Source organism: Cibotium barometz, chromosome 2, assembly GCF_041138505.1.
Source record: "Cibotium barometz isolate CiBa-2024 chromosome 2, ASM4113850v1, whole genome shotgun sequence".
Classification (NCBI taxonomy): Eukaryota; Viridiplantae; Streptophyta; class Polypodiopsida; order Cyatheales; family Cibotiaceae; genus Cibotium; species Cibotium barometz.
Genome location: NC_141047.1, coordinates 3,994,339 through 4,012,115, shown reverse-complemented (window position 1 = coordinate 4,012,115; position 17,777 = coordinate 3,994,339). Strand labels below are relative to the sequence as shown.

The 17,777-nt window shown below is 42.5% G+C and overlaps 2 pseudogenes; one reads left to right on the top strand and one right to left on the bottom strand.

The window, feature by feature from the left end:
• Positions 1 to 1,591: 1,591 nt before the first annotated feature.
• LOC147640557 (uncharacterized) lies at positions 1,592 to 2,134 on the top strand (annotated as a pseudogene).
• A 2,573-nt stretch (positions 2,135 to 4,707) lies between these two features.
• On the bottom strand, positions 4,708 to 5,423 carry LOC147640556 (uncharacterized; annotated as a pseudogene).
• Between the last annotated feature and the right edge of the window lie 12,354 nt (positions 5,424 to 17,777).

The window sequence follows — 17,777 nt, the reverse complement described above, 5'->3', positions numbered from 1 at the left end:
GTATGCTAGTTAGCATACTCTATGTGCTAATTAGCACACTCTACACGCTAGAACATGCTATATTGTATATGCTAGTTCAAATCTTCAATATGTTGATCACCTTACAGAGTGTGTTATTTATCATATTAGTAATGCTAATCAGTATACAAGCCATACCTGGAGGCACACTGTAAATGCTAGTTAGCAGACTGTGTATGCTAGTTAGCATACTCTATGTGCTAATTAGCACACTCTACATGCTAGTTAGTATACAAGCCATACCTGGAGGCACACTGTAAATGCTAGTTAGCAGACTGTGTATGCTAGTTAGCATACTCTATGTGCTGATTAGCACACTCTACATGCTAGTTAGCATGTAAATGCTAGTAAGCATGCTGTGAGTGCTAGTTTGCATATGGTAGGTGCTGATTAGCATACTGTAAGTGCTAGTTAACATACTCTAAGTGCTAGTTAGCATATTCTAAGTGCTAGTTAGCATACTCAAGATGCTAGTTAGCATAATGTAGGTGCATCTTAGCATTAGTTAGCATATGATTAGTGATAGTTAGCACTCTGTATGTGCTTATTAGCATACTGTGAGTGCTAATTAGCATACTTTAAGTGCTGGTTAGCATACTGTAAGTGCTACTTAGCATACTGAATGTGCTAGTTAGCATAATGAATGTGCTTGTTAGCATATTGTTTGTGCTAGTTAGCACTGTTTATGCTAGTTAGCACACTGAATGTACTAGTTAGCATAATGAATGTGCTTGTTAGCATACTGTTTGTGCTAGTTTAGCACTGTTTATGCTAGTTAGCACTGTTTATGCTAGTTAGCACACTGAATGTACCAATTAGCTAACTGAATGTGCTACTTAGCATACTGAATGTACCAATTAGCCTATTGAATGTGTTAGTTAGCATACTGTCAGTGCTAGTTAGCATTCTGCAAGTGCTAGTTAGCATACTGTGAGTGCTAGTTAACATACTGCACATGCATGGAAGCATACTGTAAGTGCTAGTTAGCATACTATAAGTGCTGGTTACATACAGTATGCTTCCGTGCATGGCCTGTATACTAATTAGCATAACTAGCATAATAACTGCCTTCTAACTCTCATAATTGCAAGTTGAGCTCTTCTATAGATTCAAAGAAAAGCATCCAGATTGCAAAATAGGTATGAGAATGTTTGAGATGATGAAGCCATTTTTTATACGGCGGCTGAAAGATAGATACACATGCTACTGCAAATATCATGTGCAGATGTCCTTTTTAAAGGACACACTTAACCATATGCGGTCTCAGTCATTCGGGCTGCATGGAGCCCAATGCAGATGTACATGCAGCGTTTGCGTCAGAGGTGATGAAACTAGCAGGGGTTGCATGGCTTTATGTCAAACTTTCAAAGGTGTCACACATCTATGGGAGTCAGTTCTCTGCCCGAAGCAGATAGATGCTGGTTACCACAATAGTGAGTGTTTGATGGGCGAATGTAAGAAATGTGGTGTGAAAAAGCTAGAAACATGCACCTTGCATGCTTTTCGCGGTCACAACCGACAGGATGCAACTGCCATTGCCACAAGACCATTGGCATGCTTTTGTGATGCATGCATGAACCATAGTTGGAATCGCTGCACTAACAAATCTCATGTGCAGCCTTGGGATTATCACATTCTGATGCCATTGTCTGATGAAGTTGAGGATGAAGAAGACACTCCGACTAATGATGCCCTTGAAGGATAGATCATTGGATATGAAAAATTCGTGTATGAAGGCCACCATGATGCATTAAGTAGTGCTTTGTGTGTTGGTGACACTTTTGCAGTGAATCCGGATGCTACAACCAATGATGAGAATGTAGACTTTTACTTGGTAAAGTGCATTGCAGTAAAAGAAAAGGCAAAACAGGGTTACATTGATGAGTGGAACAATGTAATTGACAAAGGCTCTTATGTCGTGCAAGGACTGTATTACAAGCAAGTGGATGCATACACCTTCAAACTAGACTACAATCAACCTGTTGTTCACATACTTTCAAATCTTGTACGTTGTATCAAGATACCCATGAAACACATGCAAAAGAGAAGGCAAATGTACACAATCACCCCCGAAGATTATGAAGCAATCTATAACAGCATGCCATTCGATTTTTGACATGAGCGTCATGGTCTTTTATTCTATTTTGTATCTTGTGTATGCTTACTACTACCACAGTATATGCTAATTGTGTACTAACAAGCTTCTACAAAGTGTGTGCTGGCTAGCATAAAGCATATGCTAACTAGCATACAGTGTATCCTAACTAGCATATAAAGTATGCTAACTAGTATATAGTATAGACTAACTAGCATATACTGTATGCTAACTTACACAGTATATGATACTAACTACCTAATTTATATTGTGTGCTTACTAACATATAGCGTATGCTAAGTAGCATACAGTATATGCCAACTAGCATATAGTGTATGCTAACTAGCACATTATATGCTAACTGTATGCACACTAGCTACTATATAGTGTGTGCTTACTAGCATACAGTATATGCTAACTAGCATATAGTGTATGCTAACTACCGCAGTATATGATAATTGTTTACTAACAAGCTTCTACATAGTGTGTGCTAACTAGCATAAAGCGTATGCTAACTAGCATACAGTATATGCTAGTTAGCATATACTATATGCTAACTAGCAAACAGTATATGCTGACTAGCATATACAGTATATGCTGACTAACAAGCTTCTACAAAGTGTGTGCTAGCTAGCATAAAGCGTATGCTAACTAGCATACAGTGTATGCTAACTAGCATATATAGTATGCTAACTAGTATATAGTATAGGCTAACTAGCATATCTCGCATAGTACATGTTAACTGTATACTAACTACCTAATTTATGTTGTGTGCTTACTAGCATATAGCGTATGCTAACTAGCATACAGTATATGCCAACTAGCATATAGTGTATGCTAACTAGCATATAGGGTATGCTAACTAGCACAGTATATGCTAACTGTATACTCACTAGCTACTATATAGCGTGTGCTTACTAGCATACAGTATATGCTAACTAGCATATATTGTATGCTAACTACCACAGTATATAATAATTGTTTACTAACAAGCTTCTACATAGTGTGTGCTAACTAGCATAAAGCGTATACTAACTAGCATACAGTATATGCTAGTTAGCATATACTGTATGCTAACTAGCAAACAGTATATGCTGACTAGCATATACAGTATATGCTAACTAGCATATAGTGTATGCTAACAAGCACAGTATATGCTAACTGTATACTAACTAGCTGCTATATAGTGTGCTAACTAGCATACATGATTAAGCTAACTAGCATATAGTGTATGCTAACTACCACAGTATATGCTAACTGTATACTTGCTACTTTATAGTGTGTGCTACCTAACGAAAAATCCAATACATAATTCTGTAACACATAAAAATGGAATAGTAGGAGGCAACTGTTGAAAAGATTATCTCATCATTAACTTCCAGCATCAAATAGCATTACATAGGGTTTAATTTTACAATGAGTCACACCCGCCAAAAATCTTTAGGCCTCCTCAGAGGGCGTTTGTAGTGACCGGGCTTTTTTGCTCCCTCCTTTTTCTCTGCTTTCTCCTTTTCCTCTGCTTTTTCCTTTCTCTCTGCTTCTAGGTCGCCTCTCTGCTGTTCCTTTTCTTTTCTTTCCCTCTCTAGCCTAGCTTTCTCTCCTCTCTCTGCTTCTAGGTCATCTTCCTTTTGGTTGCGACGAAGTTCTGCTTGTCTCTCAACCTCTAGCAACTCTTTGATGACTGCATCAGAGAAGTTATCAGAGCCTGTATCAAAGAAATTGTTAGCCACATACGCTGCCCGATCATTCGACTGCAGCCAAAGAAAAAGCCAGTCTTTCAAAGTTTCTATAAGAAACTGTTGTCTCTCCTCAACACTCTGGTCCTCTAGCTTCGGAGTAACGAGCCAAGCTTGTGCTGGGTTCTGAAACACTTTGTAGAGGCTATCATCAATCAGAAGCGTGTTTTGGGCGTTGTACGCCGGATTGTATTTCCAAAACAAGGCTAAATCTTTCATAAACACAGGTTTATTCAAGATCTGCCAGGGTTGCGGACTGCAGTGCTCTTGCACAAAAAAACCGACAATCCTTGGCACCTGCAATTTAGAAACAGCCCTGCAAATATTCATGACTTTACGATGCATGCTTGTACTCCAAATATACACACTGAAGAACTGAAGACACCAGTCCAAAAACATGTGGCTGTCCTTGTGACAGAACACCTGCTTATCCTCTACATTGTATTTTAACATTTCATCTGCATATGCAGGGGGCTTTTCGCCAAAGCGAGTCTCTACCACCCTCAGCAAAAGACCGTTGAGATCTAGTAAAAGAGCCCTTTTTTCATCACACAGTCGCTTAGGCACCCATATTGGATCTGGAAGAGGATACCATTCAGCATATATAACCTCCCCTGATGGGTGAACATAATTTAGGCGCTCAAAAATTCTACGGGCACACTGTGAATATCGTTCGAGCCGCTTTTTAATCTTCAATTTTTGTCTCCTTATCTGCCTGGCTTTGCAGACTCGCCATTTCTGTAATTTCTGCCATTGCATGGCCGCATTTACATCAGGCAAGGCAATTAATGCCAGTTTCTCTTCCTCTGCAAAGAAACAGCGATACGAAGTGAAGAAGTTCATAGATTGGCAGAAAATTATAATGGACTGCTGCTCAACATTATATTACACAGACATTTTCACCGGGAAAATAAAAAAAATTACATGACAGCCACAAGAGGCATTAGGTTTTCAAAATGGCATAGCCATAAGAGTGAAGGGCATAGGTATGGGAACACTAAGTAAAGGCTAAACAACTGAACAGTGACAGTTGCCTGCTTACAGTACAGAATCTGGGCAAAAAAGGAAAGGTCTTAACACAGTTTTTTGCAAGCTCTTGAGCGGGTGGCTTTCTTTTCACCTTTGGTGCTTTCAGCTTTGTCCTCCATCTTCTTTGGGGAACCATAGCCGTTGCTTGCAGTTTCTTCAGGTACCTCTTCCGGGCCCACTTTTCTCTTTGCCTTAGCCTTTCGCAAAAAACCCTCGAGAGGGCTGTTATCACCAACTTCCTGCGGGTCCTCTATGCTGTTAGTCTTCAATGTTTCCCCTGATGCACTGGCACTAGCCAAGTTTTTACTGTGTCAGTTGCAGCAGGCATGGCACGCGCATGAGGAACCATGACAAAAAAATCATCTTCTTCTGATTTACTGCTCACGTCACTGCCTTCCTCTGTTGTTTTCATGCTTGCACTTTGCATTTGCTGGGATCCCGCATCTACTCCTTCATTCATTGTATCTAGCTCACCACCCTTCTCAGTCGAAGGGTTCTCAATTTGCAACCTTTCCCTTACCTTTGGTGTCATGCACACTGCCCACATCATGTAGGGGCTTTGAGAGGCCTGCAACAAAAAAATATTTGATTACACCCTTTATAAGCATGTCATGTATGCTACATAGTATGTTTCATATGCTAACTATGTGTGCAGCTAGGCCAGTATGCTAATTAGCATTCCCGTGTATGCTAGCTAGCATAATCATATATGCTAACTAGAATATCAAGTATGCTAACAAGCATACCAGGTATGCTAACTAGTAAACCTTATAATCTCTAAGCAATTCAAGTGTACCCAAAAGCTTCTATGTGCTTACTAGAGCACAGTATATGCTAATTAGCATATCCAACATGCTTAATAGCATATCAAGTATGCTAATTAGCATATCCAGTATGCTAGTTAGCATACAAGATATGCTAATTAGCATATCCAGTATACTAACTAGCATACTGGATATGCTAATTAGTATATCCTATATGCTAACTATCATTCCAGCTAGCATATCCGGTATGCTAATAAGCATATCCAATATGCTAACTAGCATACCTAGTATGCTAACTAGTAGACCTTATAACCTCTAAGCTAATCCAATATGCTCCAAAATGCTTACTAGCATATAAAAATTGGTAATTAGCATATCCAACATGCTTAATAGTATATCAGGTATGCTAACTAGCATATTCAGTATGCTAATTAGCATAACCAGTATGCTAGTTAGCATACAGGATATGCTAATTAGCATATCCTTTATGCTAATTAGCATTTCAGATAGCAATCCAATATGCTAACTAGAATACTGGATGTGCTAATTAGCATTCAATATGCTAACTCCGGTATGCTAATAAGCATACCCAATATGCTTACTAGCATATTGGATATGCTAATTAGCATCCACTCATCCAACTAGCATATCCAGTGTGCTAGTTAGCATACTGGTTACGCTAATTAGCGTATCTTGTATGTAGCGTTAGCGTATCCAGTATCCTAACTAGCATATCCTTGTGTTTATTAGCATTCTGGATGCGCTTTTTAGCATATCCGGTATGCTAGTTAGCATGCTAGTTAACATATCTCGTATGCTAGTTAGCATACTGGATATGCTAGTAGGCCTACTTGATATGCTAATTAGCATATCCGGTATGCTTGTTAGCGTATTGGGTATGCTAACTAGCATATATGCTATGCTAGTTAGTATACAGGGTATGCTTACTAGGATGCTAGTTAGCATACAGAGTATGCTAACGAGGATGCTAGTTAGCATGCAGGGTATGCTAACTAGCATATACGGTATATGCTAGTTAGCATCCTACTAGCATATCTAGTATGCTAACTAGTATACTGGATATGTTAATTAGCATATGCAATATGCTAACTATCATACTGTATATGCTAACTAGCATATCTAGTATGATAACTAGCATACCTGGCATGCTAATTAGCATATTCATTATGCTAACTAGCACACCTTTTATTCCCAATATGATCAAGCTTGCAGACTGTATGTCCTGTATGCTAGCTAGCAAGCATACATTCAAGTATGATTTCTTACCAATCTCTGGTGTGGTTGGATGTCGTTGTGTTGCAAGGTTGCACAACCATGCGGTAGATATGCTTTTTTTGCAGAAGGGAGCCCTACATACGGTCCCAAGGGAGCATGTAGCAACAAAGCACAGAAGGTGATAATTATGCTCACAAAGGAGCTTGACCATTGCAAGGAATGGTTGGACCTCAAGGGGCAGACCACAGCCAGTACACAGGTTTGTTCCGATGCTGTCTTGCACCTCTCTATCCTTCATAAAACTAGCAAGGGCTAGATTAGTTAGGGCAGTTTGGAGAAACGAGCCCTGCAGCTTGGATTGCATGTGCATCAGAAGTTCAAGTTGGCTTTCAGAGTTCTACACCTTGGATTTTGCAATTTCCACCTCAACCTACAAAACCAAGACAAAAAGAGCATAGTAAGTACATGAGTTACCTGAGCACATGTACCAAACATAAAGTGCAGAGATGAAACTTACGGACACTTACCAGTTTACAGGTTATGTCTATGTCATCTATGGGGTCATCTTCACGAAGAGGAAACCCCATAGCCTCTATGGTGTCTTTGGTTGTCTCTATTCTGACTTCAAGCTCCATCTTTCGCCGGGTATCCACATCATTGCTTTGCAATAGAGCCTGTAACTCTATCTCAGCTGCTTGCAACCTCTGTCTTATGGCCGTGACAATAGGAGTGACCTTCGCATTTTTTACATTCAAAGCCCTAGCAAGTTCCAGGCCCTCTTGCACATTGTTTAGATTCTGTTTCTCATAATGTAGCTGTGTTTTCATTTGAAGGACAGCTACCTTCATGCACTGCCATTCCTCCAACCCACAAAATGAAGAAGCTTCCATCTCCTATCGACTATCTTGATGAGGCTGAAGTGTGGCCTTGGTAGATTTGGCAGTACTCTTTCCTGCCAATGCCATGTTTTCCTCGCAGATGTCAGCAGACTCATCCTCAATTTTTGAAGCTGGAAGCTGAAGATTGCGTAGTCTCCACTTGTTAACATGGCCCTCATAATAGCCCTTCTCTCGAATATCCTGCAAGTACTGCACTGCAAACTCGGCCCAATTGAACCTAATGGCTGTCCCGCTTACAATCACGGCGGCAAGACTGAATTCTTTCACGAAACCCTTTGCAATTGCAGAGAAAATTTCCATGTTGGTTGGGGCCTTCTGATATACATTGTAGTGCAGTTTCATCATCGACTCATACATTTCGATGTGGATGGTGCTGCATTTGATGCGGTACTGGTTGGGATCCTTTGTTTGTTTGAACACACTGAACCATTCAGCATCAGTGACTTGCTCCCACCTAACCATTTTGGGATCTAAACCCTCCATGGAAAGGCCATAAGCAACATTGAACTCTACCAAAGTTGTACATAATTTTTCCTGCATGGGGATCACGACCTTCGGAGCTTTCCATCGGCCTGCACACATCAAAGGAAAATGTGCTCAACTGTAAAGGAAAATGTGCTCAACTATATTGCATGGAAATGTGCTCAACTGTATTGCATGGAGCTTCTTGTGGTACTGAAGGCGAAAGTAGAAGAGAAAACACACAGAACCCGCACGAGAGAGAGAGAGAGAGAGAGAGAGAGAGAGAGAGAGAGAGAGTACCCGAGAGGGACATTGGGGAACCTTGAGATCGCTTTGCGCTTTTGCAAGGAGATGGAGAAGCAGAAGGGACTCTGCGTTTTTTGTGTATAGAAGAACGCGAATGTGCCGCCTTGCTTGCGGGCTCCATGGTGCTCCGGCCTTTGCACTTCATCACCCCACCACTCCGCTGTAACGCCCGTGCTAACTAGCTTCAAAGACTAGCTCGTAATTCAATATACCACAACTTTCATTGATTATTCTTTTTTTTTTTGAAGTGCTCATTTGAGCTTTTTGTATCAGCCAGAAGTTTTAAATATGATTACTAATATAGTGACTTACATGCCTAAACTTATGCTAACTAGGAATGCTTGTTCACACATGTGAACTAGCATAAAAAGTGTAGCACGTTAACATGCTTCTACCCGCAAACAAACGAGAAGACACGACCAAGTGCCCAACCGGCAAAGGTCGGCAGGAGAACAAGAAGTCGGTCGACACCAGATGGCGAGGCGGTATAGTGTGAAAACGATAGGCCGATCACGACGTTAAAGCGATGCGAGGCGATCGAGTGCGAAACCAACAACCAGACACGATGATAGAGTGCGAAATCGCCGAGCGAAGTTCGATAATGGACCTTGACCCGTAAAGGGTTCAGAGCGGCCACCGCCTGGTGCCCAGCCGGGATGCTTGCCCTCCCAGTCTGCCCGGCTAGCTGAGTAGTGGCGCTCAGCTCAGCCCGGCTGGCACCCTATCATGGGATCGACCAGGCACATAGTGCAAATGAGCGGAGCTAGTGGCACAGGCAGAGGAGTAGTGTGGCACCCAAGGTCCAAAAGTGATGAGCGCAGCAACTCTGATACCACTGCAGGCTGGCTGTTTCTAGACTACAACGGGTAGAGCTCCATATTGGAGTGTGCAGAGAGAGAAAAAGAACAATGCTCAAGTGTTTGCACGACTCTATTGGATTGCTTGATATGATTTGAAGTACACCAAGTACATGTTTTTATAAATTGCAAACTTTATCTTTTGACTCTATTGGATTGCTTGATATGATTTGAAGTACACCAAGTACATGTTTTTATAGGTTGCAAACTTTATCTTTTGACTCACACAAATCAGAGGACCCTGCCTAGTCACTCACATATGAGAATTGTGCCTAGTCTGCTACTTAGGGCGGTTGGAGTTTCTTTGACTGTTTTTTCATCGTGGTCTCATCAAAATCTAAACATATTGAACGGCATCATCTAATGTCGGCCCTCAAGCTAGAACAGTACTAGTCCATGGTGACCGCCAAGTAGCCGGGCGTGCTGATGGAGACCCACACTTCGAAGTGCTTTCAGCCCAAGTTTCAAGGAACAATCCTCGTCTTCTTCTTCCTCTTCTTCTTTTCTTCTTGAGCACATTTTAGGAGAGAAAACAAGTGGGCGCAAGAGACTCGGTTGCATTGATTGCTTAGTATAATAGGGAATAGAGGATCATGCTCAGTTTATATAGCTTCTTTTGCTTTCCTCCAAGTTTTACATACTTTTCCTCCATTCAACCTCCTCTAAGGTGAACTAAAAAAAGGCTAGCACGTGGCACAACCACAAAGCAGCATTGTTTTTTTCCTCGCATAGCTGTCTGCATAAATAAAGTTAATGAGGGTGCGTGTGTTGGACCGAGTTGGTGTAGCTTGTGGCGTCTCAAACCGAGGGCCCAAGTCCGAACCCTTATCCCGCACAAAGCCCATTAGGCAAGATAAATTATATACCCCTGACGTGACACCTTTTTGCGAATGTGTATATGTAACTTTTTTTTCAAATATCAATATTGAAAAACCCACATTTTTCTGTAACTAACACCAAAAAAAACACTCTTGAATTTTTGTAAATTCCATCATGATGAGTCATGCAAGTAAGTATTCAAAGCATCACCTTATCATGCGTTTGAGCTGGCACATCATAATGCACACCATGCTATGGATTATGATGCTCAAGTGCCATATGGACTTTACTTCTCAGTCCACCCAGGACTACAAGCAATAAGCTAGGATTTGAAGCTAGATGCATGAGGACTTCACGGATATTATCTGTACACAGTCTAGCTTAGCTCTTGTGGCTAACCAATGTCAAGGTGATCATAGATGTTTGCTAGAGGGCAGGTCCACAAAAATGAAGAGAGTGAACTTCTGTCCATCTAACCTTTCACCCAGCAGACCATTCAGATTAAGGGCATACTTCAAAGTTAAAGGTCACACGTCTCTAAAAGAACCACAATTCGTGCACAAGAACATATTGGTAACTACAAACTACATAAGTGGGTGGAAGACGAAGCTATGAAAACAAGTTGCAAATATCTATTTTGCAAAAAGGTGTCTTGCCACTATGTCACTATGCCACTACGTAGTATTTTTATTATAAACTTTCACAAACAATAAATGCTAATCAAAACATACCTACACCAAATCTAAAATTTTCAAAAATAAAAATGCAAAAACAAACTCTGCCCTTGGGTTGCTGGATGATTGACTTTCTGTTGTAAACAATATCTATACTTACACAAACAAAAAACATTTTTCAAAACATACCTACAAAAATCCCCAAAAAAACAGAAAAAAAAAACTACAAAATAAACCTTCACCTTTGGATCGCTAGATGATTGACCCCAAAAGCTTTGACTGAGCAGTTTCCCCCCATTGTATGTATCCATTGCAAATACATTAGTTTAGATCTATGATTTCTCTACTGTGTTTGCCATCTATATTAGCATTAATGCGTGTTTTTGTTTGGCATTAATCATCATTTAAGTCCTCCGCTATTAGCCTGTGTGTTAACTTGAAAACACGGGACAGAGTAGAGAAGAGATAGTGTTGTGTTGTACTCCAGACGGGGTCCCAAACCCACCGAAGGGCCTGCTCTCTGAAGGGAGTATTTGCTTGTATTGCTGCAGTAGAGGATGAGTACAAAACAGGCCTGCTTCTGCCCAAACAGAGAACTGACCTGGACCTTAAGTTTACCTTTGCACAGAGGGTATCATGTGCTGGAAGCACGGGCTGAAGTGCTGTGGATGATCAGTCACTTCTGTAGACTGCCAGGTGGCTGCGTTTTCCTCCTTGCAGGCTGCACATGTGCTGCCAGAGGTGAGCACCAGCCAACGACCTTCTTTGCTGCATTTTGCTCTTTGCAGGCTGTAAACAGAGGCAACCAGAGTCTGCACTTGCATGGGCTGAAATGAAAAGGGAAGGGTGGCTCGAGCTGTGGCTAAAATAGGCCCTCTAGACCATAGTCGAGTAGGCCGACTTGTATATGGGGGTCTGGCCTGGCTGCCGACTGTGAGAATATGTGAATGTGAAGTAGAAGCAAATAGAGATCACACAAGAGAGTAGACAGCCAACAGAGATCCAACACTTGAGCGAGAAACTGAAATATTGAATGAATTATGAAGGCACAATGGCCATGCTTATATACATCTCATGTAGAGCTGTCGCCCAATAGCATTGGAGGACAAATGTCCACAACACATAAAAATGCCTAAAACAGCCTAAGAAATATGGAAAATTCCCTATAAATATCATATAAATATCTGGATAAAATGGAGTAAAAGAGAGCTGGAGATGACATGTCCAACACCTCCTCTCAGCTCCAGCGCAGGCGTCCAACTCCCATACGGGTAAGGAGCTGACCAATAGTATCTAGAGGAAGAGGTTTGGTGAAGAGATCAACAATGTTGTCCCAAGAAGGACAATACTCCAGTGTAATGATGTCGTCGGCGACCATCTCACGAACGAAGTGAAAGTGGACCTCAATATGTTTGGTCCTGCCATGGAAGGATGAAGTAACAAGTTCGAGCCAATGTCCGTAAGAATACAGATCAAAGAATCCAAGAGTACATCAAGATTGCTCAACCTCTAGAACAACCATAACAGCTCACAGCAAGTATCCAGATAAGCACGGTACTCAACCTCAGTAGAAGATAATGAAACTTGGATCTCCAGGAAATAGGACCGGAACCAAGAGTGAAGCAATAACCAGAAGTGGATCGTCAAGTATCCAGATCACCTGCCCAATCAACATCAGAGTATCCAACAAGCTCAGTGCCTCCTCTAAAAGAGAGACCATAGTCCAAGTACCGGATAAGTATCAGAGAACCCTCAAAGTGGACTGCCAATGAGAATGTCGAGAAGCGGAGGAAAACTGACTAAAAAATACTGACATTGTATGTGAGGACTTCCTAGTCTATTAAGACATGATTAAAATTGAATACAAGAACTAAAGATAATTAGAGAGCGGAAAGCTGAGTTGTTTGCATTGAGACACGGACCTTTCCTAAATAGAGGCCGAAAGGGTACATGTGAAGAGACACATCCCTGGGAAGGGGTGTGGCTCTTGAATCAACGGTTATGTCCTTTGGACTTAGGGGTGTGTCTTTTAATGAATAGACATGTCCTTTGATAGTGGCCCATGTGTAAGGGTGTGACCCTTCACAGGTGTCCTTTCAGTTAATAAGAGATTAAGGAGTAATTAAAGAAAGATTAAGAGAGTTAGTCACAATCGTGACATTCCCTCCCACTTAAAATAAGACTCCGGCTAAGAAGAGATGGTTGTCTTTGAAAGAATTCCCAAAGAAGTTTTGGATATTCCTGTAAGTCTTCATCATTTTGCCAAGTAGAGTCGGAATCATCAAGATCTCTCCATTTAACCAAAAATTCTATAGTGAGTTTGTCGTGTTTCTTTCTGTCTGACATCAAGAATTGTCTCTGGAATTAAGAGTATGTGTTCATCTTCGATTTCTGGAACATAATCCAAAATATCTAAAACTGGAAAATCACCGTCCACAAACTTCTTGAGCCAAGAAATATGGAAAGTTTGATGAATTCTACCCCAAGAAGATGGTAACTCCAACTTATAACTGAGAGATGAGTTCTTCTTAATAATACGAAAGGGTCCATAATATCTTAGGTGAAGCTTTGGGAAGACTGATTTCACTGTCTTTTGTAAACCGGCCTTCAGAAAGCCAAAGGGCGGTGGAACAAACATTCGCACATTAAATACTTCAACACCATTGAGGACCTAGAAAAGGAAAACAAACAGGGGGAGCTAGAGTGCTCCTGCAAATAGTACACGGACACCGATTGGCCCCAAATCGCAGTGGCGCCCCTTGCGGTATTTCTTTAATTGATTATAAGAGCTTTGATTACAATATAAGGCTAGTAATTCAGCCGTCCCCGTAGAACTCCTGAAGCCTGCAAAGAACCTGCATCTGGCTTCTTGTCCACACGGCATCCACAAATAAATCCAGCCATTGTTCACATCGAAAGACTCTCTCACATTGAGTCTGCATACAGAAGCTTTCTCCCATGATCAAGGCTGCCACAACCATCCATAGCCTCTCACACTATGAACAGCATCACACCCTGACACATCCAGTGCTCCTACATCACAACACAGACTCCCAAACTGTCTCTCAAAAGAGAACTCGCATCACAGCATAGCATAGCATACAGTTGACACACCTGTACAAACCCTCTCTACCTTCCAAGGGTACTATCCATCTCTGTCATGGATTCCCTGTCCCCTGTCATATCAGTAGCAAGGCTGTACCAAACATGTGTCCACTCCTGTACCTTCTGCCTGCATGTGACCTATCTCCTAGAGAAACCCAAAAACATGTTTCTTCGAGAAAACCTACGACCTGTTTCCACATGAAACCCTTAGGCCTGTTTCCCTTTGAAACTTCCGTCCTGTCTCCATACATCTAGTTACCTGTTCCCTCATGAAACACCTGGCAACATAGAGATGCCCATAACTGTAGGTCCCACTGTTCCTTTCTAGCAGGAAGAAAACAATCTGCTCCATGAGCACGCAGCCATGCGAGCTTGCTTCACTCCCATGCCAAGAAACATAACCAAATGACCTTGTACTTGCAGCCAAAACCCCAAGCACATTGCTGAATTTGCAACCAAACAAAAACAGCCCATAAACTGTCCCAAAACAGTCCCGAATCCAAAGCAAAGATAAGCTGAAAGTTCCATCAGATGAACGCCATCGACATGATGTCTATGTTCATGGAAAACTAATCTTTGCCTTCTGTAAAAAAAAAAAACACGGCGTTCTCCAAAAAGCACACATATGGCCTAGCTTTTTATGCACTGCCTGTATCCTGGTGATGCGCCGCCTGCAACAGTACTCAACCTGCAGCCACCTGTACGAAAAAGTGTGCAGCTGCCACCTGAATTCAGCTGTCGTACAGCCTCCGTACTGGACTGTACCTGCTGTCCGTACAGGCCTGCAGTTACTGTTCCAGCCGCCAGCCCAAGACCTGCACAGTAGGCGCCAGACACCAAAATCTGCAGCATGGACTGTACCTGCAGACAGCCGCCTGACCTGCCACGTGGACTGTACCTGCACAGCAGCCGTACACTGCCACGTGGACTACACCTGCACAGCAGCCGTACACTGTACCTGCAGTCCAGCTCTTCCATGCGCAGCCAGCATGCATCTTCAGGCGACCAGCCCTCCTCAGCGAAAAAGCACATGCGCCTGCTGTAGGGATAGGCGCCTCTTTTGCCTGCTAGCCCTCCTTTTACCCAAAAAGCACACGTGGCCCCAAATATAGCATAAGGGCCACGTTTCTTTAATGAAGGGCTTAATAAATGATTTTAAAGGTTTTTAAACCTTCAAAGCTAAAATTCCTTTGTCCCCTTTCACACATGGGGTTATCCACACATGGGCTTCCATCTTCACTCCCACCTGATGCCATTTCACACTGTCCACCATGTCCCCGTGCACATCTGCATCTTGTCCAGAGAAAAACACAGGGTCATGACATACCCCCCTCTTGAAAAATGGCAAGCGTCCTCGATTGCACTCAATGGCACAGTAAAGCATCTAAGGAGCAAAGACTCCCATATGGGAAAAACAATGGCCTTCCAATGCATCTGGATGATAGAACAATCATCCTGCACAATAAGCCACACTGTCCTCTTGCTTGTTCCTTCAGAACCTACAGCAAAAGTCTAAAACCAAATGGAAACACGTTACCTGTGTTAGCCAAAAACAAAATCATGCATCATTCTACATATGGCACACATAAGCATGACACATATATGCATTCGCAAACAATATGCTCCTCAAAATGCTCTACCTACTCCAAAGTAACAGTCTAAGGGCTGCTCGCAAGCCTTACGCCCATGGGCATCCCGCAGGACCCACGACTGAAGGTAAAACATGAGCATATGAAAGCACTCAATGCATCCAAACACTACATCCACTAAGTACTTTCCCACATATGTTTCATGGCCATCCCGCAGGAGTCACACACAGTGGTGCATCCATGAACATAATAAAGCACTTGATGTATCATACCAACATACATGCAGCATATGACACAATGCAGAGTATTTTCCCAATGTATTCTTAATGATACCAAGATCCAATGGCACCAGAATACAAAAATACCTCTACCTCAAAAAGTGTATGCATACATGCACAAATAGAGTTCGATCCATATTTCCATGAACCAAACCAACTCTAGGACTGCACGCAAGACTTATGTCCTCCATAGAGTTATCCATAGTTGCAGTTAGAGTTCCAGGTGCGCGCGACTGTGAACCATACTCAACCATCACCTCATGTGTCTAGAACACAAGATCATAGAAGTCCCATAAGCAGATGTACTGTCAGCCTCATTACCTTCGGGTGAATACAAAGATGTCACCAAGCGACTCCTAGATAACAAATGAGCCTGTCTGTAAAAGTCCAGACCGGAGGACCACAAGATTGATCTCCTCCCAGGCTCGGAACCCCCGAGCAAATTTCCATATCGCCTTTCCAAGGCATGAGACAACCACGAGCTCGCCCCCTTAGGAAAGTTGGCGATTGTCCCGACCAAAGCAACCACGGACTCGCCTCCTTGAGAAAGTCGACGATGTGTCCCGGCAACGGAACCTTGTAAACCGGCCTTCAGAAAGCCAAAGGGCGGTGGAACAAACATTCGCACATTAAACACTTCAACACCATTGAGGACCTAGAAAAGGAAAACAAACAGGGGGAGCTAGAGTGCTCCTGCAAATAGTACACGGACACCGATTGGCCCCAAATCGCAGTGGCGCCCCTTGCGGTATTTCTTTAATTGATTATAAGAGCTTTGATTACAATATAAGGCTGGTAATTCAACCATCCCAGTAGAACTCCTGAAGCCTGCAAAGAACCTGCATCTGGCTTCTTGTCCACACGGCATCCACAAATAAATCCACCCATTGTTCACATCGAAAGACTCTCTCACATTGAGTCTGCATACAGAAGCTTTCTCCCATGATCAAGGCTGCCACAACCATCCATAGCCTCTCACACTATGAACAGCATCACACCCTGACACATCCAGTGCTCCTACATCACAACACAGACTCCCAAACTGTCTCTCAAAAGAGAACTCGCATCACAGCATAGCATAGCATACAGTTGACACACCTGTACAAACCCTCTCTACCTTCCAAGGGTACTATCCATCTCTGTCGTGGATTCCCTGTCCCCTGTCATATCAGTAGCAAGGCTGTACCAAACATGTGTCCACTCCTGTACCTTCTGCCTGCATGTGACCTATCTCCTGGAGAAACCCAAAAACATGTTTCTTCGAGAAAACCTACGACCTGTTTCCACATGAAACCCTTAGGCCTGTTTCCCTTTGAAACTTCCGTCCTGTCTCCATACATCTAGTTACCTGTTCCCTCATGAAACATCTGGCAACATAGAGATGCCCATAACTGTAGGTCCCACTGTTCCTTTCTAGCAGGAAGAAAACAATCTGCTCCATGAGCACGCAGCCATGCGAGCTTGCTTCACTCCCATGCCAAGAAACATAACCAAATGACCTTGTACTTGCAGCCAAAACCCCAAGCACATTGCTGAATTTGCAACCAAACAAAAACAGCCCATAAACTGTCCCAAAACAGTCCCGAATCCAAAGCAAAGATAAACTGAAAGTTCCATCAGATGAACGCCATCGACATGATGTCTATGTTCATGGAAAACTAATCTTTGCCTTCTGTAAAAAAAAAAAAACACGGCGTTCTCCAAAAAGCACACATATGGCCTAGCTTTTTATGCGCTGCCTGTATCCTGGTGATGCGCCGCCTGCAACAGTACTCAACCTGCAGCCACCTGTACGAAAAAGTGTGCAGCTGCCACCTGAATTCAGCTGTCGTACAGCCTCCGTACTGGACTGTACCTGCTGTCCATACAGGCCTGCAGTTACTGTTCCAGCCGCCAGCCCAAGACCTGCA